Source organism: Salvelinus namaycush, chromosome 5 (assembly GCF_016432855.1).
Source record: "Salvelinus namaycush isolate Seneca chromosome 5, SaNama_1.0, whole genome shotgun sequence".
Taxonomy (NCBI): Eukaryota; Metazoa; Chordata; class Actinopteri; order Salmoniformes; family Salmonidae; genus Salvelinus; species Salvelinus namaycush.
The window spans coordinates 60555182-60580660 of record NC_052311.1 but is presented as its reverse complement, the minus strand read 5'-3'; the positions used below and the strand labels follow the sequence as shown (position 1 = coordinate 60580660).

Below are 25479 nucleotides of genomic sequence, written 5' to 3'. Positions count from 1 at the left end.
AGGAGTAGAGACAAGAGAAGACTCGGCCTCAGACTCCGACTCGCTACTTAATGGGGAAAACCGGTTGAAAATTTCTGTCGGCTGAATGAGCGACACCAGTTGAGCATTCCTACAGCATTTCCCTCCAGAAGCCATGTGAAAGTTGTCCGGCTGCGGAGACTGTACGGGGGGATTTATACTACTATCTGTACTTACTGGTGGCACAGACACTGTTTCATCCTTTCCTACACTGAAATTACCCTTGCCTAACGATTGCGTCTGAAGCTGGGCTTGCAGCACAGCTATCCTCGCCGTAAGGCGATCGTTCTCCTGTATATTATAAGTACAGCGACTGCAATTAGAAGGCATCATGTTAATGTTACTACTTAGCTTCGGCTGTTGAAGGTGCTGACGAACCATGTCCAGATAAAGCGTCCGGAGTGAAAAAGTTGAATGAGGGAAAAAAGTTGTGAGGGAAAAACTAAAAATATAAACGGCAATTAAAAAGTAAAAAGTAAAAACCGTAAAGTTGTCAGCTAGCAAAGTAAGGTTGGCAACAAAACGCACAGCAACACGTCTGCAAGTTCAATGACAGCACGGGCAGAACGACAGATTTTTACCTTAACAGCTCGGGAATTCGATCCAGCAACCTTTCGGTTACTTGCCCAACGCTCTAACCACAAGGCTACTTGCCGCCCCAAAGCATAAGAAAGCATTATCATTCATTATTATTATCATTCTTCCAAGATGGCATAGCAGTCAGACGTCCTTTGTCCTCATCTTGTCCCGTGTATATATATATTTACATATTTTCTTCGCATATCTTTTAATATTTTTTTTCTTCTAAAAACTCAACTTCAAAACACTCCTGCAACCCGCCTCACCAATAAAAAATAAAAAAAATAAAGTATTATTCACCTCAAATCTGAAATCCACAACAGAAGCTAGCCAGAAGCTAGCCAGTTCACTGGCTAACGTTAGTATTCAGCTAACCACGGTTGGCGGTCATCAGTGTAAAGGGTTGCGTCAATCAAATCTGGTATCAGGATAAAATGTGATTCAGAGTCACCGAATATACTTTAAGTATTTATTTAACACAAGTGATAAATGGTAAATGCAATTTTCGTATATACGGGTTCACTGTATCACCACGCAGGGTAAAGCAGAGAACTGACTGAAATAGTACAGACATCTTCTTTTATACTGTGACAGAGGTATTTCCAACTTTAGAGTTGGCCTGTCACAGTAGAGGCTTAGCGTGGTTTAAACTTGCTAGCCTATCGGTGGTGCCCAGGCTGGTCCCAGCCCTACAGCACTCAGGATTCAGATGTCCGGAATGGTGTTTGTGAAGATTGAGCTGAGTTGTCGGTTTCTACACATTCCTCAGTTCCTGTTTTCTTGTTATTCAGCATTTTTCCATCTTGTCTCAACCTTGTGGTTTGCACAGTCGACACCCTAGATTGACAACAGCTTTTCTGCAGTCACGCTATGTTTTGTGATTAACATGTCCTATTTCTATACGGCATATATTTTTGTTAAAAAAAGAACAAAACCATCCTTCACATCAGCTATCCTTTAGCTCGAAAAGCTATCGCCAGTTTTGTACAACGCGACTCAGACCAGAGCATACCGAACCTATTTTCTCTCCATATCCTCGGATTTCTACTGCAAGCTCTGGACATTTACACCTGGATCTTGCAGCTAGCTAGCTGCTATCCGAGTGACTATTGGCTTACGTCGGTCCTGGGGCAAACATCAGTTATTCTGGAGCTAGCCAGCTGAAGAGTTCCATCAGCCACTCCTGTGCTACAATCACCTATCCGGACCCGTTTTACTGCCGATGCGGAGCCCCACCGGGCCTTCACGACTGGACTACCAACGTTATATGCCCGAGGGAGTTATCCAACTGGCACCTCCATCGCGACGTAACCTGAATGCCCATCTGCGGCCCGCTAATCGTTAGCCGTCTTATCGGCTGCTATCTGAATAGGTCTATCGGACAATTTTCTTGGGTCACTATAACTATATCTATTTTGCCAATTGGATTGGTCCCCTCTACCACACGGAACCCCACTAATCTACCGATGGAAACGCACGAGGTGGCTAAAAACAGACCTCCATCCTCTGCCAGCTTGCTACCCATGGCCCGGCTAGCTGTCTGAATCGCCGTGACCCCAACCAACCTCACTACTCACTGGACCCTTATGATCACTCGGCTAAGCATGCCTCTCCTTAATGTCAATATGCCTTGTCCATTGCTGTTCTGGTTAGTGTTTATTGGCTTATTTCACTGTAGAGCCTCTAGCCCTGCTCATTATACCTTATCCAACCTTTCAGTTCCACCACCCACACATGCGATGACATCACCTGGTTTCAATTATGTTTCTAGAGACAATATCTCTCTCATCACTCAATGCCTAGGTTTACCTCCACTGTACATCCTACCATACCTTTGTCTGTACATTATATCTTGAAGCTATTTTATCGCTCCCAGAAACCTGCTCCTTTTACTCTCTGTTCCGGATGTCCTAGACGACCAATTCTCATAGCTTTTAGCCGTACCCTTATCCTACTCCTCTGTTCCTCTGGTGATGTAGAGGTGAATCCAGGCCCTGCAGTGCCTAGCTCCACTCCTATTCCCCAGGCGCTCTCTTTTGATGACTTCTGTAACCGTAATAGCCTTGGTTTCATGCATGTTAACATTAGAAGCCTTCTCCCTAAGTTTGTTTTATTCACTGCTTTAGCACACTCTGCCAACCCGGATGTCCTAGCCGTGTCTGAATCCTGGCTTAGGAAGACCACCAAAAACTCTGAAATCTTCATCCTAACTACAACATTTTCAGATAAGATAGAACGGCCAAAGGGGGTGGTGTTGCAATCTACTGCAGAGATAGCCTGCAGAGTTCTGTCCTACTATCCAGGTCTGTACCCAAACAATTTGAACTTCTACTTTTAAAAATCCACCTCTCTAAAAACAAGTCTCTCACCGTTGCCGCCTGCTATAAACCACCCTCTGCCCCCAGCTGTGCTCTGGACACCATATATGAACTGATTGCCCCCCATTTATCTTCAGAGCTTGTGATACTAGGTGACCTAAACTGGGACATGCTTAACACCCCAGCCATCCTACAATCTAAGCTTGATGCCCTCAATCTCACACAAATTATCAATGAACCTACCAGGTACCACCCCAAAGCCGTAAACACGGGCACCCTCATAGATATCATCCTAACCAACTTGCCCTCTAAATACACCTCTGCTGTTTTCAACCAAAATCTTAGCGATCACTGCCTCATTGCCTGCATCCGTAATGGGTCAGCGGTCAAACGACCTCCACTCATCACTGTCAAACGCTCCCTGAAACACTTAAGCGAGCAGGCCTTTCTAATCGACCTGGCCCAGGTATCCTGGAAGGATATTGACCTCATCCCGTCAGTAGAGGATGCCTGTTTTGTTTTTTTAAATGCCTTCCTCACCATCTTAAATAAGCATGCCCCATTCAAGAAATGTAGAACCAGGAACAGATATAGCCCTTGGTTCTCTCCAGACCTGACTGCCCTTAAAACCTCTACCGCTTCTCTCTCCCGGATCCGGGATCCTCCTCATCAAAAAAGCTGACTAGCATAGCCTAGCCTAACGGGACAGGGATATCATATAATATAATTTTCATGAAATCACAAGTCCAATACAGCAAATGAAAGATAAACATCTTGTGAATCCAGCCATCATTTCCGATTTTTAAAATGTTTTACAGCGAAAACACTATGTATTTCTATTAGCTAACCACAATAGCCAAACACACAACCGCATATTTTCACCATGTTTCCACCGCATAGGTAGCTTTCACAAAACTGACAAAATAGAGATAAAATTAGTCACTAACCAAGAAACAACTTCATCAGATGACAGTCTTATAACATGTTATACAATACATTTATGTTTTGTTCGAAAATGTGCATATTTGAGGTATAAATCATAGTTTTACATTGCAGCCACCATCAAAAATAGCACCAAAGCAGCCAGAATAATTACAGAGAGCAATGTGAAATACATAAATACTCATCATAAAACATTTATGAAAAATACATGGTGTACAGCAAATGAAAGATAAACATCTTGTGAATCCAGCCAATATTTCCGATTTTTTAAAAAGTGTTTTATAGCGAAAACACAATATAGAATTATATTAGCTTACCACAATAGCCAAACACACAAACACATTTATTCACCCCAAAGGTAGCTTTCGCAAAAACCAGCAAAAGATATAAAATTAATCACTAACGTTTGGACAACTTCATCAGATGACAGTCTTATAACATCATGTTATACAATACATTTATGTTTTGTTCGAAAATGTGCATATTTATAGCTACAAATCCTGGTTATACATTGTGAATACATAGCAACGATTCACCAGAATCTCCAGAGATATTTTGGACACTCACCTAATCTGACCAAAGAACTCATCATAAACTTTACATAAAAATACTTGTTGTATGGCAAATGAAAGATACACTGGTTCTTAATGCAACCGCTGTGTTAGATTTTTAAAAATAACTTTACCATAACATACAGCTTGCGTTATTGTGAGACAGCACTCACCAACACGGCGGAGAATAGGAGTCAACATTTTACACAGAAATACGAAATAACACCATAAATGTTTTCTTACTTTTGCTGAGCTTCCATCAGAATGTTGTACAAGGAGTCCTTGGTCCAGAATAAATTGTTGTTTGGTTTTAGAATGTCCATTTCTTCTGTCGAATTCGCGCCACAATGCTAGCCAAGGTTGCTAACATTCCCATCCTCTCTTGGCGCAAAGAACGGAAAACTCCAAAAGTCCCAATAAACGTTGAATAAACTGATAAAACTCGGTTGAAAAAACATACTTTATGATGTTATTATCATATGTATCAAATAAAATCAGAGCCGGAGATATTCGCCGTGTATACCGAACGCTTTTCAGAAGACAATGTCGAGCTCCCCCGCGCGCCTTCGAAGACAAAGAAAATACCGGACCTGTCACTCCAAAAGCTCTTATTCGACCTCAGATCAAGCTAGACACCCCATTCCACCTTCCACTGCCTGTTGACATCTAGTGGAAGGCGTATGAAGTGCATACATATCGATAAATAAAAGCCAGTTGAATAGGCAGGCCCTGAAACAGAGCCTCGTTTTCAGATTTTTCACTTCCTGTATCGAAGTTTGCTGCCAAATGAGTTCTGTTTTACTCACAGATATAATTCAAACAGTTTTAGAAACGTGTGTTTTCTATCCAATAGTAATAATAATATGCATATTGTATGATCTAGAATAGAGTACGAGGCAGTTTAATTTGGGCACGATTTTTTCCAAAGTGAAAACAGCGCCCCCCCTATTGACAAGAAGTTTTAACCAACACAAAAACATCCTATGGCGTTCTGCATTAGCATCGAACAGCCCCCGTGATATGCAACTTTTCAGGGAAGTTAGAAACCAATATACACAGGCAGTTAGAAAAGCCAAGGCTAGCTTTCTCAAGCAGAAATTTGCTTCCTGCAACACAAACTCAAAAGTTCTGGGACACTGTAAAGTCCATGGAGAATAAGAACACCTCCTCCCAGCTGCCCACTGCACTGAGGATAGGAAACCCTGTCACCACCGATAAATCCACTATAATTGATCATTTCAATAAGCATTTTTCTACGGTTGGCCATGCTTTCCACCTGGCTACCCCTACCCCGGTCAACAGCACTGCACCCCCCACAGCAACTCGCCCAAGCCTTCCATTTCTCCTTCTCCCAAATCCAGTCAGCTGATGATCTGAAAGAGCTGCAAAATCTGGACCCCTACAAATCAGCCGGGCTAGACAATCTGGACCCTTTTTCTCTAAAATGATCTGCCTAAATTGTTGCAACCCCTATTACTAGCCTGTTCAACCTCTCTTTCGTGTCGTCTGAGATCCCAAAGATTGGAAAACAGCTGCCGTCATCCCCCTCTTCAAAGGGGGGGACACTCTTGACCCAAACTGCTACAGACCTATATCTATCCTACCCTGCCTTTCTAAGGTCTTTGAAAGCCAAGTCAACAAACAGATTACCGACCATTTCGAATCCCACCGCACCTTCTCTGCTATGCAATCTGGTTTCAGAGCTGGTCATGGGTGCACCTCAGCCACGCTCAAGGTCCTTAACGATATCTTAACCGCCATCGATAAGAAACAATACTGTGCAGCCGTATTCATTGACCTGGCCAAGGCTTTCGACTCTGTCAATCACCACATCCTCATCGGCAGACTCGATAGCCTTGGTTTCTCAAATGATTGCCTCGCCTGGTTCACCAACTACTTCTCTGATATAATTCAGTGTGTCAAATCGGAAGGCCTGTTGTCCGGGCCTCTGGCAGTCTCTATGGGGGTGCCACAGGGTTCAATTCTTGGGCTGACTCTTCTTTGTATACATCAATGATGTTGCTCTTGCTGCTGGTGAGTCTCTGATCCACCTCTACGCAGACGACACCATTCTGTATACATCTGGCCCTTCTTTGGACACTGTGTTAACAACCCTCCAGACGAGCTTCAATGCCATACAACTCTCCTTCCGTGGCTTCCAACTGCTCTTAAATACAAGTAAAACTAAATGCATGCTCTTCAACCGATCGCTGCCTGCACCTGCCCGCCCGTCCAGCATCACTACTCTGGACGGTTCTGACTTAGAATATGTGGACAACTACAAATACCTAGGTGTCTGGTTAGACTGTAAACTCTCCTTCCAGACTCACATCAAACATCTCCAATCCAAAGTTAAATCTAGAATCGGCTTCCTATTTCGCAACAAAGCATCCTTCACTCATGCTGCCAAACATACCCTCGTAAAACTGACCATCCTACCGATCCTCGACTTCGGCGATGTCATTTACAAAATAGCCTCCAATACCCTACTCAATAAATTGGATGCAGTCTATCACAGTGCCATCTGTTTTGTCACCAAAGCCCCATATACTACCCACCACTGCGACCTGTATGCTCTCGTTGGCTGGCCCTCGCTTCATACTCGTCGCCAAACCCACTGGCTCCAGGTCATCTACAAGACCCTGCTAGGTAAAGTCCCCCCTTATCTCAGCTCGCTGGTCACCATAGCAGCACCCACCTGTAGCACGCGCTCCAGCAGGTATATCTCTCAGGTCACCCCCAAAGCCAATTCCGCCTTTGGCCGCCTCTACAAAAATCTCTGAAACTGGAAACACTTATCTCCCTCACTAGCTTTAAGCACCAGCTGTCAGAGCAGCTCACAGATTACTGCACCTGTACATAGCCCATCTATAATTTAGCCCAAACAACTACCTCTTCCCCTACTGTATTTATTTATTTTGCCCCATTATTTCTACTTTGCACATTCTTCCACTGCAAATCTACCATTCCAGTGTTTTACTTACTATATTGTATTTACTTCGCCACCATGGCCTTTTTTTTGCCTTTACCTCCCTTATCTCACCTAATTTGCTCACATTGTATATAGACTTATTTTTCTTCTGTGTTATTGACTGTATTTTTGTTTTACTCCATGTGTAACTCTGTGTCGAACTGGTCGCAATTGTAAATGAGAACTTGTTCTCAACTTGCCTACCTGGTTAAATAAAGGTGAAATAAAAAATAGGCCTACAGTGGTGGAAAAAGTACCCAATTGTCATACTTGAATAAAAGTAAAGATACCTTAATACATTTAGAAAATTACTCAAGTAAAAGTGAAAGTCACCCAGTAAAATACTACTTGAGTAAAAGTCTAAAAGTGTTTGGTTTTAAATATACTAAAGCATCAAAAGTAAATGTAATTGTTAAAATATACTTAGGTATCAAAAGTATAAATGTAAATAATTTCAAATTCCTTATATTAGTAAGCAAACCAGACGGCACGATTTGCTTGTTTTTTAAATTTACGGATAGCCAGGGGCACACTCCAACACTCATAATTAATTTACAAACAAAGCATTTGTGCTTAGTTAGTGTCGTGGATAATCGTTTCAAAATATAACACTTACAAGAACTTGTGAATTCAATATAGGCTTTTAATACAAAATATCAGAAGCCGGGATGATCCGCGGATCACACACTTTCCCAGAGCTCATACAGCATATGAGTCCATCCTACATGTAAATTAAGTTACTTCCCTTAGGTCATCTGCCACCATTATCTTTCATTTCAGGCTTCCTGCTTGTTTACGCCCAATAACGCCTGTATCCACTCTTGATTAGATTACAATGGTGGCAGGACCCTCTCGTGTCCTAAAATTAATATATGTCTATCTTACCCTAAGCACTTATGGCCTTTACCCTCTATTTAATCCCCATAATGGTGTCCTGCTCTTTCCATAAATGCACTTTAAGTGTCACCTCCTCCTTTTAACCATAAGCAGTTATGCACTTTAAAGCACGTATGGCTTCGGCCATTATACTATCTGTTTAATCTTTGGTTTCCTGTTTTTACCAGAATGGCAAATGCACTCACGTGTTGCCTTCTCCTCTTGTAGTCTAATGTACACCTGTCTTTGCTCAATAGTGTCATATCTGTCTCTTATATGTCTAAGCACTTACTCCTACAAATCCCCCCTCTTGAGGCTAATTAGCCTCAAAAACTACACTAAAAGGACATATAGAGAGTGGAGGCCAATACCAAAGATGGGCAAAAAGATTATCAAATGTGAATAAAGCACTATTGAGGCGGGAAACGGCAGATTTTTAATGGAATATCTACATAGGCGTACAGATGCCCATTATCAGCAACCATCACTCCTGTGTTCCAATGGCACGTTGTGTTAGCTAATCCAAGTTTATCATTTCAAAAAACGAATTGATCATTAGAAAACTCTTTTGCAGTTATGTTAGCACAGCTGAAAACTGTTATTCTAATTAAAGAAGCAATAAAACTGGTCTTCTTTAGACTAAGAAGGTATCCGGAGCGTCAGCATTTGTGAGTTCAATTACAGGCTCAAAATGGCCAGAAACAAAGTACTTTCTTCCGATACTCGTCAGTCTATTCTTCTTCTGAAAAATGAAGGCTATTCCATGCGAGAAATTGCCAAGAAACTGAAGATCTCGTACAACGCTGTGTCACTTCACAGAACAGCGCAAACTGTCTCTAACCAGAATAGAAAGAGGACAAGTACATGAGAATGTCTAGTTTGAGAAACAGACACCTCACAAGTCCTCAACTGGGAGCTTCACAGACACTGGACAGAGGAACTCTACCTAGAAGGCCAGCATCCCAGAGTCACCTCTTCACTGCTGACGTTGAGACTGGTGTTTTGCAGGTACTATTTAATGAAGCTGCCAGTTGAGGACATGTGAGGGTCAAACGTTTCGTGTAGCCTTCCACAAGCTTCCCACAATAAGTTGGGTGAATTTTGGCCTTGCTCGCACACGCTTGCTCGCACACACTTTTTCAGTTCTGTCCACACATTTTCTACAGGATTGAGGTCAGGGCTTTGTGATGGCCACTCCAATACCTTGACTTTGTTGTCCTTAAGCCATTTTGCCACAACTTTGGAAGTATGCTTGGGGTCATTGTCCATTTGGAAGACCCATTTGTGACCAAGCTTTAACTTCCTGACTGATGTCTTGATGTTGCTTCAATATATCCACATAATTTTCCACCCTCATGATACCATCTATTTTGTGAAGTGCACCAGTCCCTCCTGCAGCAAAGCCCCCCCACAACATGATGCTGCCACCCCCGTGCTTCACGGTTGGGATGGTGTTCTTCGGCTTGCAAGCCGCCCCCATTTTTCCTCCAAACATAACAATGGTCATTATGGCCAAACAGTTCTATTTTTGTTTCAGGAGGACATTTCTCCAAAAAGTATGATCTTTGTCCCCATGTGCAGTTGCAAACCGTAGTCTGGCTTTTTTATGGCGGTTTTGGAGCAGTGGCTTCTTCCTTGCTGAGCGGCCTTTCAGTTTATGTCGATATAGGACTCGTTTTACTGTGGATATAGATACTTTTGTACCTGTTTCCTCCAGCATCTTCACAAGGTCCTTTGCTGCTGTTCTGGGATTGATTTGCACTTTTCGCACCAAAGTACATTAATCTCTAGGAGACAGAACGCGTCTCCTTTCTGAGCGGTATGACGGCTGCGTGGTTCCATGGTGTTTATTCTTGCGTACTATTGTTTGTACAGATGAACGTGGTACCTTCAGGCGTTTGGAAATTGCTCCCAAGGATGAACCAGACTTGTGGAGGTCTACAATTTTTTTTCGGAGTTCTTGGCTGATTTCTTTAGATTTTCCCATGATGTCAAGCAAAGAGGCACTGAGTTTGAAGGTAGGCCTTGAAATACATCCACAGGTACACCTCCAATTGACTCAAATTATGTCAATTAGCCTATCAGAAGCTTTTAAAGCCATGACACAATTTTCTGGAATTGTCCAAGCTGTTTAAAGGCACAGTCAACTTAGTGTATGTAAACTTCTGACCCACTGGGATTGTGATACAGTGAATTATAAGTGAAATAATCTGTCAACAATTGTTGGAAAAATGACTTGTCATGCACAAAGTAGATGTCCTAACCGACTTGCCAAAACTATAGTTTCTTAACAATAAATTTTTGGAGTAGTTGAAAAACAAGTTTTAATGACTTCAACCTAAGTGTATGTAAACTTCCAACTTCAACTGTATATACATACAGTACCTAGCCTAAACATCTTGATTCTATGTGTAGTGGAGATATTCTGTGAATAAATTGACTCAGAAGGTCAAAAACATCTAACGATGCTCTTTGGCTGCTCTACAAGTGGTCTGGCTCACTTGCAGATGTGCAATGGTTTTTAAGAACAACGTTACTAATGAAGGTTTTGAGAAACAGATCAGCTACTACAGATACATCTTACGATGGTGCTAACAATGATCTTCACGCTATGAAGGCTCTGGGAAACGATGTCCAGGACTGTTGCATTTTCTTAACGCTATTTTATCTTTTCAAGCAATTTGTTTTGTGTCAGAGACTTTGGTTTGCTCTGTATGTCTGGTTCACTCTAGCTGTGGATTGTGGAGAACCAGACACTTCTAGTGATGAGGCCCTTCAACTGGTGGACAAGGATCCAAGCACCCTGTTTCGTGACAAGGTCCAGTTCAAGTGTGAATCCAAATACTACACACTGGAGGGAGACGGTTAGTCATTACAGTCTTTTTTACTTACAACTGCAGCTGTTGTCTTTCACTTTTTATGTAAATCTCCCCCTGTCTTCCATCCCTCCTTCCTTGATCATTTCTATACAGTATCTTCAGCATATATGCCCTATGCTTTGAGGCTGCTCCACATGCCATCACTATCTACCCTACCTGTGCTCTTACCTCTCTTCTGTTCCTTCAGAGAAGTACATCTGTGATGCCAGTGGTACGTGGACATCGGTCAAGGGCCAAGAAAAGTTACCAAAGTGCATTGAAGGTATGCCTCACTATCATTTATCAGGTGTACGCAGTGTTGTGGAGTAATGATCCATATGTGTTTCAACTAGTAATTTAACTACATTTTGCAGTAGCTTGGTGGTAGTTTAACTAAATTCAAATCTTGATAGTGTTTACAGTAGTTATATTTTTAAAAAATTACCATGTAGCTGTTTAGCTAACTACTGGAAATACACACTACTTTTTTAGTAAGGAAAAATTTTTGACCTGTCTAATTCTCACTTGAAACTCGTGTTTAATAGGCTTAATTACACATTCTGTTAACATGACTCCAGAGTGAGCTATTCTTGCAATTTGTAGCTTATGACATTTCACATTTAGTTATGATCATTGTCCACTAAGTCGTTTTTATGTAGTGAACTATATTTTCACAGTAGCCTCCCTAACACTGGGTGTATGACAGTACAGTATCACTGGTGTTACACTATCAATGATCCAGTGTATTGTTCAGACACTAATCTGGATTGTCTATCTTCTAGTGTGTGGGAAGACAGAAACAGATATTTCCAGCATTGGAAGAATTTTGGGGGGCAGACGGGCGAAGATGTGAGATACCCTGGCAGCTTTTCACTAAACAGCCCAAAAGAGGAGGAGCATCCCTGATCAATGACCGGTGGGGCCATCACAGCAGCTCATGTAGTGGATGGCAATGAAGAAAGCACGTTTACGTTTTTCGGGGGGTGATGGCCCCACCCCACCGATGTGACAAAAGCAAAAGAAACTGATCCTGACGTGTTTGTCATGGTAACGGATAAGATTATCATTCACCCTGACTACATAAAGGGCATAGCTGGTGATGAACGCACAAACTACGACAACGACATAGCTCTCATCAGAATGTCTTCCAGGGTGAAGTTAGGGCCCAATGTTCTCCCCATATGCCTGCCTGAGGCTGATGGAGGATTCAAAGAGCATCAACAAGGCACTGTTTCAGGGTGGGGTGGGACAGAGAATAAAGCTGAAACCAAAATTCAGGATAACAGCCGCTTCTTGCTTTACACAGCTGTGGGAAGATGCCCCCAAAGTATGTGTGAGGACACACCTGTGTTGTCTATTATTAACAAGCCAATGGTTTTCACTGAGAACATGTTCTGTGCAGGGGGTGATGGGACAGATAGCTACAAGGGGGATAGTGGGGGTCCATTCTTTCTCCCTATGCTGGGATTAGGGAACAAGGACAACAGAGGGCCATATCGTCTGAGAGGCATTGTGTCCTGGTGTTCCCTTTGTGATCTGGGAAAGGATTCTAAAAAGGGTTACTACACCAAAGTGGAGAATTACTTAGACTGGATCAAGAAGACCATAGAGATTGAGGAGTAGAATTAATGTTGTGTTCCACAGATATATTTTAACATCCATATCGTGTATAAGTTCTGTTCTATGGTTTATACCATTTTCCAAGGAACAATATAAAATGTTTTGTGACCATGTATTGTCAAAGTATAGTTTCATATTTACAGATGTTGTTTTTCAGACATTAATCTGGACTGATTGTTACCATGTTTGTAAACAAACTGCCATGATCTGAATAAAGTTCACCAAAATGTCAAAAGAAAACTGCTCTTCCACAACTTTGACATTTAAACAGTTATTTAGAAAATGCAAAAACAAGAAAATTATAAACAATTTATGTATTAGAAAAAGCCTTGCAATTTTATTGATGAAATTATTGTGGATTTGACTAATTGATATGTCCCCATGCTAGTATTGTACTGTACATAATACATATGTTTTGCTGGAAATCCAATACATTTTTCTCAGTGAGCACTGTGATCAAGATAAAATTCCTATATAAATTATACACTAAGTGTACAAAACATTAGGAACACCTTCCTAATATTGAGTTGCCCTCAGAACAGCCTCAATTCGTCAGGGCATGGACTCTACAATGTGTCAAAAGCGTTCCACAGGGATGCTGGCCCATGTTGACTCCAATACTTCCCACAGTTGTGTCTCGTTGGCTGGATGTCCTTTGGGTGGTGGACCATTCTTGATACACACGGGAAACAGCGTTGCAGTTCTTCACACACTAGTAGGTGCCTGGCACCTACTACCATACCCCGTTCAAAGGCACCTACATCTTTTGTCTTGCCCATGCATCCTATGAATGGCAGACATGCACAAGTCTCAATTGTCTCAAGGCTTAAAAATGCTTCTTTAACCTGCCTCCTCCCCTTCATCTACACTGATTGAAGTGGATTTACATCAATAAGGGATCATAGTTTTCATTTGGATTCACCTGGTCAGTCTACAGTGCATTTGGAAAGTATTCAGACCCCTTGACTTTTTCAACATTTTGTTACGTTACAGCCTTATTCTAAAATGGATTAAAAAATGTTTTGCCTTCATCTATCTACACACAATACCCCATAATGACAAAGCAAAAACAGGTTAATAGAAATGTTATTAATTTTGTTAACAATGATTAACAAAAAAAATGAAATATGGGGCTCCCGAGTGGCGCAGCCTTCTAAGGCACTGCATCTTAGTGCTAGAGGCGTCACTTAAGACCCTGGTTTGATTCCAGGCTGTATCGCAACCGGATGTGATTGGAAGTCCCATAGGGCGGCGCACAATTGGCCCAGCGTCGTCCGGGTTAGGGTTTGGCAGGGGTAGGCAGTCATTGTAAATAAGAATTTGTTCTTAACTGACTTGCCTGGTTCAGTAAAAAATCACATTACAGTACATAAGTATTTAGACCCTTTACTCAGTACTTTGAAGCACCTTTGGCAGATATTACAGCCTCGATTATTATTGGGTATGACTCTACAAGCTTGGCACACCTGCATTTGGGGAGTTTCTCCCATTCTTCTCTGCAGATCCTCTCAAGCTCTGTCAGGTTGGATGGGGAGCGTTGCTGCACAGCTAGCTGCTTTCAACTGTTTTGGTACCCTTCCCAGATCTGTGTCTCGGAGCTCTACGGACAATTCCTTCGACCTCATGGCTTGGTTTTTGCTCTGTTAACTGTCAACTGTGGGACCTTATATAGACAGGTGTGTGCCTTTCCAAATCATGTCCAATCAATTGAATTTATCACAGGTGGACTCCAATCAAGTTGTATAAACATCTCAAGGGTGATAAATGGAAACAGGATGCACCTGAGCTCAATTTCGAGTCTCATAGCAAAGGGCCTGAATACTTTATTTTTTACATTTGCAAACATGTCTAAACTGTTTTCGCTTCATCATTATGGGGTAAAGTGTGTAGATTGATGAGGAATTTATTCTATTTGATCAATTTTAGAATAAGTCTGTAAAGTAACAAAATGTTGAAAAAGTCAAGGGGTCTAAATACTTTCCTAATGCACTGTATGTCATGGAAAGAGCAGGTGTTACTAATGTTTTGTACACTCAGTGTATTAAAACAGTCTATACAGTTGATAATAAAAATAATGTGATGTTAAAAAACAGACTTAAAATGTATTTAATATGCTTCAGTTAAAGAAAATACTTAATTCAATAAAAAACATATCTAATTTGTATATTTTATATTTGCTGCTATCCTTGACAAACTCAAACATTTCTTGCATCATTTATACAGCCCTAATTTCGATTCTCCTCCATGGTCTTCTTGATCCAATCTACGCAGTTAGCTACGTGGGTGTAGACCCCATATTGGCCTGGCTCTCCACAGTCAATTCCCCAGCTGGCGATCCCTGCTGCCCAGAAAACTCCCCCATACTTCAGGACATACGGCCCTCCACCATCCCCTGCACAGGTGTCCTTTCCACCCTCTGGTAACCCAGCACAGAACATGCCATCTGTCAAATCAGGGGCTTCTCTCTTCTTCTTCCTCGCCTCATCAATAGAGCTTCTGCACTTCACCTGGTCCACCAGGGGAATCCGGACATACCTGAGGTTACTGGGCTTTTCATCATCATCTTTGAGGCCAAACCCTGAAACCCAGCTGAGAGAGGGAGGGAGGGAGGGAGACCGAGAGAGAAAGAGAGAGAAGCCCCGTTTATACCTGGTGCAAACATGGGTCCTTTGTTCTGATCTTGTCTACATTCAGATTGTGCCCACATTTCCAGAGGCTGCTGAGGGGAGGACGGCTCATAATAATGGCTGTAACGTAGCGAATGGAATAGCATCAAACACATTGGAAACCATGTGTTTGATGTTGTTGATACCTTGTCACATGCGCCGAATACAAAAGGTTACCTTACAGTGAAATGCTTACTTACAAGCCCTTAAACAACAATGCAGGTTTAAGACAAATACCAATACAAATAATCTGGGTAGCCATTTAATTAGATGTTCAGGAGTCTTATAGCTTGGGGGTAGAAGCTGTTTTACAAGCCTCTTGGACCTAGACTCGGGGCTCCGGTACCGCTTGCCATGTGGTAGCAGAGATTACAGTCTATGACTAGGGTGGCTGGAGTCTTTGACAATTTTTAGGGCCTTCCTCTGACACCGCCTGGCATAGAGGTCCTGGATGGAAAGAAGCTTGGCCCCAGTGATGTACTGGGCTGTATGCACTACCCTCTGTAGTGCCTTGCGGTCGGAGGCCGAGCAATTGCCATACCAGGCAGCGATGCAACCCGTCAGGATGCTCTTGATGGTGCAGCTGTAGAACCTTTTGAGGATCTGAGGACCTATGCCAAATCTTTTCAGTCTCCTGAGGGGGAATAGGTTTTGTCGTGCCCTCTTCACACCTGTCTTGGTGTGCTTGGACCATGTTAGTTTGTTGGTGATGTGGACACCAAGGAACTTGACGCTCTCAACCTGCTCCACTGCAGCACCGTCGATGAGAATGGGGGCGTGCTCGGTCCTCCTTTTCTTGTAGTCCACAATCATCTCCTTTGTCTTGATCGTGTTGAGGGAGAGGTTGTTGTCCTGGCACCACACGTCCAGGTCTCTGAACTCCTCCCTATAGGCTGTCTCGTCGTTCTCGTGATCAGGCCTACCACTGTTGTGTCATCAGCAAACTTAATGATGGTGTTGAAGTCGTGCCTGGCCATGCAGTCATGAGTGAACATGGAGTACAGGAGGGGACTATGCACGCACCCCTGAGGGGCCCCTGTGTTGAGGATCAGCGTGACGGATGTGTTGTTACCTACCCTTAACACCTGGTGGCGGCCCATCAGGAAGTCCAAGATCCAGTTGCAGAGGGAGGTGTTTAGTCCCAGGGTCCTTTGCTTAGTGGTGAGCTTTGAGGGCAATTATAAAGTATCACAAAACTCCTGTGCTACACATGCTATTAAAATGTTTATGTTATCCATCCACTGTGTCTGCATTGTGACCAAATTTCCTGGTCCCTTCATTTATTCAATAAATTCAACAGCTATTCTTTCAAAATAATATTTATTTTTTCTAAGACACATATTGTTGTAATTGGTCAATATCTGTCAATGATTTTAGAACGCTGAATAATGATGATGATTTAAATGATTTCTCTGTCCAGATCTGTCTACAAATGTAAGATTTACAGACACAATGTATGTCTGACTACCTCTGGAGGTGGGCAGGATGATCTGATCACAATCAGATCGCAATGTGTCTTTTGATTGTCTACACCTGTGTAATAATTTGGGCACAATCAGAATGTGGACAAGATCAGGACAAAGGATGCAAGTTAGAACCAAGTATAGACAGGGCTAGGGAGAGAGAAATGCCACATGCAGTATTATTTATTCCGTTTCTGTCACGTTCTTTCAAAATCGAACCCAGAAGCAGACCAGGACAAGGAGAGTAGGAAGAAGGTGAGTATTTATTTACAAGTGAATGTGAATGGGTAGATATATCCAGGTGGCGTAGCGGGCAGCGGTGGTGAGTTGATGGGAGTAAATAGGTGGATCCAATGGGGTAGCAGAATCCTCCGACGACCAGGCGGGAATGGGGTAAATGATCCGGGTGAGTAACTGAAGACAAAACAAACGGAGGTAAGTTTAAGGCAAGCAATACGTAAAAAACAACAAAACAAATTCTATCCAACTTGAGGCTGATACTATGGCACAACATACTGTTCATGGCTAACGATCCGGCAGGGAATGGATGTCAGGTCCGGGCTTATGAAGAGGAGAGATGATGATCAGGACCAGGTGTGCAGATAGCTGATGGGATACAGGTGCGGGTAATCAGAACTCCCAACTGGCTACATTGCCCGGCAACCAGACAGGGTGCGTTCCAGGACGCCGGAAAAAACACTCCAGGACAGAACACAAGCAAAAAACCGACTCAGGAAACGGGATTCGTGACAGTTTCCATTGCATTGAGGTAGTTTTAGGAGAGAAAAAAATACAATGGAAACAGAAATAGAGAACGCCCAATAAATATACTGTCAAATATCAAACATTTACTGTACAGGAGAGCCAACTCTTACCCAACTCTTCCAGTGGAGTATTCAGCACCCTTTTCAGGCAGACACACTCGCATGATGGAACTACTGAATGTGAGTGGGTGTTGGAGCTTGATCAAGGCAATGTCGTGGTTGAAGGATAACCCGTCTGTGTTGTTGTACCCAGGGTGAGGATGGAGAGAGGCCACTTCAAGAGGTGGAGACTGAAGGAGGTTTTCCACATTGTTGTTGCCAACGTATGCCTGTTATGAAGTGAAGGAAAATGGGTGTGAATTTCAGTCAGTTACTGCATTTAACTGCTGGGTGGAAATAGTTGTTTCTTCAACTATGAGCACTCAGAAGCATGTTTATTGTCTCCACTCCCTTCTCAATCTTTGTTATCTCAGATGTAGGGCCAGGAGTTTTTCTATGATAAGCCTATAATTCTCGACCAGAGTTAATCAGAAAAAACTCCTGGCCCTAGTCATTATGTAAACACTGCCATAATCATTATTGCACTACCATAACTTCACTCTTCTTAATGACTTGGTTGTTATGTTGATGCACCAGGCCATGAGCAGCAGTCAGGATCCATCTGTCCCCGATGACCATCCCTCCTGATCGCCCTCCTTCCACACTGAGAAGCATCTGCCAGGGAAATGTTCCTTTTGGAGCTACCTCTCCTCCCATAATCCTCTGGTGTATTTCTATGGACACCATGGGTCTTCCACAGACTGGTGGATCAGGAAAATAACAAAATGTCTCTTCTCCTCTCAGCAATGGTTCAGATTCCACATTGGGTCCATTACTACTGTAGAAAAGCACACAGCCAAAGCACTCGCACAAAACAACAAAACATACAAACACATCTATAAGAGTTATATTCTAGAATATTTCTCACTTGTTTTTTGCTCTTCGTCCTCTTGATCCAGTCTACGTAGTTAGCCACACGGGTGTAGACCCCATATGTTCTAGGCTCTCCACAGTTAATCCCCCAGCTGACAATCCCTGCTGCCCAGAAATAATCACCCTCCTTCAGGATGTACACTCCTCCACTGTCCCCCATACAGGAGTCCTTGTCTCCCTCAGAATTCCCAGCACAGAACATGTTGTCAGTTAGTGAAAAAGGAAAGAAATGTCAGTCTATCTCAATAGATTTTCTACAGATTGTCTGGTTCACCACAGGTAGAGGAACATACTTGAGGTTATTGGTAGCCATTTCAAGCTCTTTGAGGCCAAATCCTGAAATTAAGCTGAAGCAGAGAGAAAGAGAGAAGAACGGACATAGACATATAAGTTGTTGTACGACTCAACAATTTTAACAATCAATACAAAAATCTACAAATATGCACAAATTGAGTAAATGATTAACATGCAGATATTTGCAGTTGACTGTTTTAGACATAAAAACTATGCTTACCCATTCCGCCCAGTCTGGTATTTATCGTCCTTTGCTGGCAGACACAGTGACATGATATGAGCATTGAATGTGATTGGATGTTTGAGATGGATCATGGCGATGTCATGGTCGTAGATTACATCGTCTACATTGTTGTATTCAGGGTGAATACGGAGAGGGGTCACCTCAAGAGGTGGAGACTGGATAAGGTTTTCCACATTGTTTTCCCCAACATATACCTTTGGAGAGGGTAAATTAGTCACACTTAAGATATACACTTAATCAGCAGTCAGACAGTCCATTTTTCCATTGTATCATATATATATCTAGCATAGAAACAGATGAGTCAAGTCAGAAAGATAACCCATGTTTCTGCTCATTAACACACACACCTCACCATAGGAAACCGCATGGGAAATTGACCCAGGACATGTGCTGCAGTCGTGATCCAGCGGACCCCAATCACTATCCCTCCTCCTCTTCCATTTACTATCAGCAACACCTGCCAGGGGAAGGATCCAGCTGGAGCTGGCTTTCCCCCCAAAATCCTTCAAAATCCTGGAAGGTTCACTGTAGGACGCCCACACACTATGGACAGACAGAGACCCCTACTGGTCATCCAGAGACAGACTGATACACACATGGAAAGAAAACATACGATACACAGTACACACATACACACACTCAAGGGTGAAACTGTGAGTTACCTGGGATACATTGAGGAATCAGTGAGCTGTTCAGGTGGTTTTTACAATTTCCTTCTGATGAGCATGTGAAGTTTCCTGATGAACATGCGTGACAGAGATGTCATTACACGTTACATGCATTAGGCATTGAATAGTTGTAGTTGTTTAATTTACAAAAGAGACCTGCAGGTTGAAAACAGATGGCACTCTTGTGAAGAATATAAGGATGATTTTAGTCTCACCGTTATCTCCTTCAGAAAGACTATAGAACGGCTCATTGCAGTGGTACTGAATGACTGAGAGGTGCTGGTTCTGAGAGCCAGATATGAACATCACCCCTCCATTCAGCAACGGTTCAGGTTCCCCACAGCCAATCACTGCAGAAGAGACTGGAACCCAAAACTCCCACACAGACACACCCAGCAGCCTGGACACACAGTATATGGGGAAGGGGAGATTTGAAACTAAGTGTGTCTGATCATAAAATAATCATGTTGAGACATACCGTACAAAATGTATTTTGATAACTAATAAGTCATGATCTCATAATCCATACTCAATATGGGTGTAAATCACTGTAACTGAACGTCTGTTTAATAATATTACAACAGCTTGAATCCAAGCAGGGGTGACATGGAAAATTAGCCATAAACAACCATAGAAACAACATCAGTAGACTCACCAGTTTTGAATAGACCCAGTCCATGACTGTGATTGGACATGAGAGACTATGGTGAATGAACCTGCTGTGTAAGACCTGAAGACCTCACTCTGTATATCACAGCCTCTCAGCCTTCCAGGTACTGTAGCTGACTGTTTGTTTTAGTGGGGAGTTTGACTAAAGAGTCTAAAAGTCATGTTAAAAAAACGTCTCTGTTTGACTTGGCCCAGAAAGATATCGACAAACTAAGTAGATTGACAGAGACGGACAGATGAGATGAGAAAAATAAACAATCAAATGTATCTATAGAGCAGCAGTTGTCACAAAGTGTCATATCTTCAATTTAAGCCTACTAGAAAGTGTGTGCCCTCCGACCTGTAGGGAAGCAAAAGTCATTCTGCTACCTAAGAATAGTATAGCCCCATTTACTCACTCAAATAGCTGACCAATCAGCCTGTTACCAAGTTAGTAAACTTTGGGGAAAATATTTTTTGACCAGATACAATGCTATTTTACAGTAATCAAATTGACAACAGACTTTCAGCGCGTATATAGGGAAGGACATTCAACTAGCACAGCACTTACACAAATGACTGATGATTGGCTGAGAAAAATGTATGATAAAAAGATTGGGGGGCTGTTTTGTTAGACTTTAGTGTGGCTTTTGACATTATTGATCATAGTCTGCTGCTGGAAAAATGTATGGCTTATGGCATTACAACCCCTGGCTTCAGCTAGCCGAGTGGTTAGAGCGTTGGGCCAGTAACCGAATGGTTGCTGGATTGAATCCCCGAGCTGACAAGGTAAAAATCTGTCATTCTGCCCCTGAGCAAGGCAATTAACCCACTGTTCCCCGGGCGCCGAAGACGTGGATGTCGATTACGGCAGCCCCCCGCACCTCTCTGATTCAGAGGGGTTGGGTTAAATGCGGAAGACACATTTCAGTTGAATACATTCAGTTGTACAACTGACTAGGTATACCACTTTCCCTTTACACCCCCTGCTATATTGTGGATAAAGAGTTACCTGTCTAACAGAACACAGAGGGTGTTCTTTAATGGAAGCCCATCCAGCGTAATCCAGGTAGAGTGAGGCATTCCCCAGGGCAGCTATCTAGGCCCCTTACTTTTTTCAATCTTTACTAATGACATGCCACTGGCTTGAGTAATTCCAGTGTGTCTATGTATGCGGATGACTCAACACTATACACATCAGCTACAACAGCGGCTGAAATGATTGCAACACTTAACAAAGAGCTGCAGTTCGTTTCAGAATAGGTGTCACGGAATAAGTTAGTCCTAAATATAGAAATAAAACTGAAAGCATTGTATTTGGGACAAATCATTCACTAAACCCTAACCCTCAACTAAATCTTGTAATGAATAATGTGGAAATTGGGAAAGTTGAGGTGACTAAACTGCTTGGAGTAACCCTGGAGTGCAAACTGTCATAGTCAAAACATAAGATGGGGAGAAGTCTGTCCATAATAAAGCTCTGCTCTGCCTTCTTAACAGCACTATCAACAAAACAGGTCCTAAGGCCATAGTTATGTCGCACCTGGACTACTGTTTAGTCGTGTGGTCAGGTGCCACAAAGAGAGACTTACGGAAATTGCAATTGGCTCAGAACAGGGCAGCACGGCTGGCCCTTGGATGTACACAGACAGCTAACATTAATAATATGCATGACAATCTCTCCTGGCTCAAAGTGGAGGAGAGATTGACTTCATCAATACTTGTATTTGTGAGAGGTATTGACATGTTGAATGTACCGGGCTGTCTGTTTGAACTAATGGCACGCAGCTCGGACACCCATGCATGTATCACAAGACATGCTAGCAGAGGTCTCTTCACAGTCCCCAAGTCCAGAACAGACTATGGGAAGTGCACAGTACTATATTGAATCTCCCATTCCTCTCAAAAGAGTTTGATAAAGCTGTTGCGCAGCAAATCACTGCCTTCCTGAAGACAAACAATGTATACGAAACGCTTCAGTCTGGTTTTAGACCCCATCATAGCACTGAGATTGCACTCGTGAAGGTGGTAAATGACCTTTTAATTAATGGCGTCAGACCAAAGCTCTGCATCTGTCCTCGTGCTCTTAGACCTTAGTGCTGCTTTTGACACCATTGATCACCACATTCTTTTGGAGAGATTGTCTCTGTGGATGGTTTGTCCTCTGACAAATCAACTGTAAGTTTCGGTGTTCCTCAAGGTTCTGTTTTAGGACCACTATTGTTTTCGCTATATATTTTACCTCTTGGTGATGTCATTCGGAAACATAATGTTAACTTTCATTGCTATGCGGATGATACACAGCTGTAGATTTAGATTAAACTTTGTGAAGCCCCAAAATTGCCCTCCCTGGAAGCCTGTGTTTCAGACATAAGAATGTGGATGGTGGCAAATGTTTTACTTTTAAACTCGGACAAAACAGAGATGCTACTTCTAAGTCCCAAGAAACAGAGAGATCTTCTGTTGGATCTGACAATTAATCTTGATGGTTGTACAGTCGTCTCAAATCAAACTGTGAAGGACCTCGGCTTTACTCTAGATCCTGATCTCTCTTTTGACGAACATATGAAGACTATTTCAAGGACAGCTTTTTTCCATCTTCGTAACGTTGCAAAAATCAGAAACTTTCTGTCCGAAAACGATGCAGAAAAGTTAATCCATGCTTTTGTCACTTCTAGATTAGACTACTGCAATGCTCTACTTTCCGGCTACCCAGATAAAGCACTAAATAAACTTCAGTTAGTGCTAAACACAGCTGCTAGAATCTTGACTAGAAGCAAAAAAATTGATCATATTACTCCAGTGCTAGCCTCTCTACACTGGCTTCCTGTTAAGGCTTGGGCTGATTTCAAGGTTTTACTGCTAACCTACAAAGCATTACATGGACTTGCTCCTACCTATCTCTCCGATTTTGTCCTGCCGTACATACCTACACGTACGTTATGGTCACAAGACGCAGGCCTCCTTACTGTCCCTAGAATTTTTAAGCAAACAACTGGAGGCAGGGCTTTCTCCTATAGAGCTCAATTTTTATGGAACAGTCTGCCTATCCATGCAAGAGACGCAGACTCGGTCTCAACCTTTAAGTCGTTATTGAAGACTGATCTCTTCAGTAGGTCCTATGATTGAGTGTAGTCTGGCCCAGGGGTGTGAAGGTGAACGGAAAGGCACTGGAGCAACAAACCGCCCTTGCTGTCTCTGCCTGGCCGGTTCCCCTCTCTCCACCGGGATTCTGTGCCTCTAACCCTATTAAGGGATGCTGAGTCACTGGCTTACTGGTGCTCTTCCATCCCATCCCTAGGAGGGGTGTGTCACTTGAGTGGGTTGAGTCACTGACATGATCTTCCTGTCCGGGTTTTCTGCCCCCCTCGGGTTCGTGCCGTGGGGGAGATCTTTGTGGGCTATACTCAGCCTTGTCTCAGGGTAGTTAGTTGGTGGTTGAAGATATCCGTCTAGTGGTGTGGGAGCCGTGCTTTGGCAAAGTGGGTGGGGGTTATATCCTGCCTGGTTGGCCTTGTCCAGGGGTATCGTCGGACGGGGCCACAGTGTCTCCCCACCCTTCTTGCCTCAGCCTCCAATATTTATGCTGCAATAGTTTATGTGTCGGGGGGCTAGGGTCAGTCTGTTATGTCTGGAGTATTTCTCCTGTCCTATCTGGTGTCCTGTATGAATTTTAAGTATGCTCTTTCTAATTCTCTCTCTCTCCCTCTCCCTCCCCTCCCGGAGGACCTGAGCCCTGGGACCTTGCCTCAGGACTACCTGGCCTGATGACTCCTTGCTATCCTCAGTCCACCTGCCTTCCCCAGTCCACCTGGTTGTGCTGCTCCAGTTGGTCGTGCTGCTCCAGTTTCAACTCTTCTGCCTGTGGCTATGGAACTCTGACCTGTTTACTGGACATGCTACCTTGTCCCGGACCTGCTGTTTTCGACTCTCTCACTGTACCGCACCTGCTGTCTCCAACTCTGTATGCTCTGCTATGAAAGCCAACTGACATTTACTCCTGAGGTGCTGACCTGTTGCACCCTCTACAACCACTGTGATTATTATTATTATTTGATCATGCTGGTCATCTATGAACGTTTGAACATCTTGGACATGTACTGTTATAATCTCAACCCAGCTCAGCCAGAAGAGGACTGGCCACCCCTCAGAGCCTGGTTCCTCTCTAGGTTTCTACCTAGGTTCCTGCCTTTCTAGGGAGTTCTTCCTAGCCACCGGGCTTCTACATCTGCATTGCTTGCTGTTTTGGGTTTTAGGCTGGGTTTCTGTATAGCACTTTGTGACATCGGCTGATGTAAAAAGGGCTTTATAAATACATTTGATTGATTGATTCCTTCCAAACCACTTGTTGAATTTGCTAATTCCAACTTGTTGTGTAATATTTATGTCCAATGGCCGATGAGCACCGATACGTTTTATCTATAATTTATCTTCATATGACAAGGATTGAAAAGTATTTGCCAGTAGATTGTCGACTTGATTCATGATGATGACTGCTTGTCTAGTTTGCTAGCTAAGATGTTGAAAGTATGATGTCAGTCCAATCAAAGATACGGTAGATATAACGTGATTTGACGTAATTTTATCTTTGGCCAATGACCTTGAGCCTTCTTGGCTGGGCACTTCTAATGTATCTCTATGGCAGCACCCAAGGGGCTTGAATTTTCAAGCTCTCCCCGTAGATTTTGCGGTGACGTAGTGTCCCCATGAGTGACACAACACTGAGCCAATCACGGCGCAACTAGAGAACGTTACCAACCCTCCGTATTTTCCGCTGGCTGCCCCACCACCACAGAAGCCCTGAGATAGGCTGAAACACCTGCATTTTGGAGCTGCCTTACTCAAGAAATCAAAAAAGAGACCAATAATTCGTTTTTACATGTTTGTAAACTGATATGTGACACTTCTTAATGCCACAATAACATGCAAAACAGGCTACAAAAAAAGCTAAACAGGAAGGGCTCAAAACAGCCCTGAATGACGGGTCGCCACTGCAAGTACAAATACAAAAATACAGAAACCGAGCC

General features: G+C 42.9%; 1 protein-coding gene and 1 long non-coding RNA gene across 8 annotated transcripts in view; both read right to left on the bottom strand.

Moving 5' to 3' along the window:
- Positions 1-25479, bottom strand: part of LOC120048605 (cell adhesion molecule 4-like) — a 752359-nt gene that overhangs the window by 384536 nt on the left and 342344 nt on the right. The window lies entirely within an intron of this gene.
- On the bottom strand, positions 17419-20791 carry LOC120048616. Of its 7 annotated transcripts, none has more exons than XR_005477024.1 (9): positions 20460-20787; positions 20020-20204; positions 19799-19873; positions 19484-19679; positions 19113-19330; positions 18594-18945; positions 18215-18503; positions 17738-17955; positions 17419-17468 (listed from the first exon to the last, which is right to left on the bottom strand). It is a non-coding gene; the product is annotated as an uncharacterized LOC120048616 (long non-coding RNA). The 7 variants fall into 7 exon arrangements; XR_005477023.1 differs by lacking the exon at positions 17419-17468 and adding an exon at positions 17512-17561; XR_005477028.1 differs by lacking the exon at positions 17419-17468 and having other exon boundaries at positions 17514-17955; positions 18594-18776; positions 18892-18945; positions 20460-20791.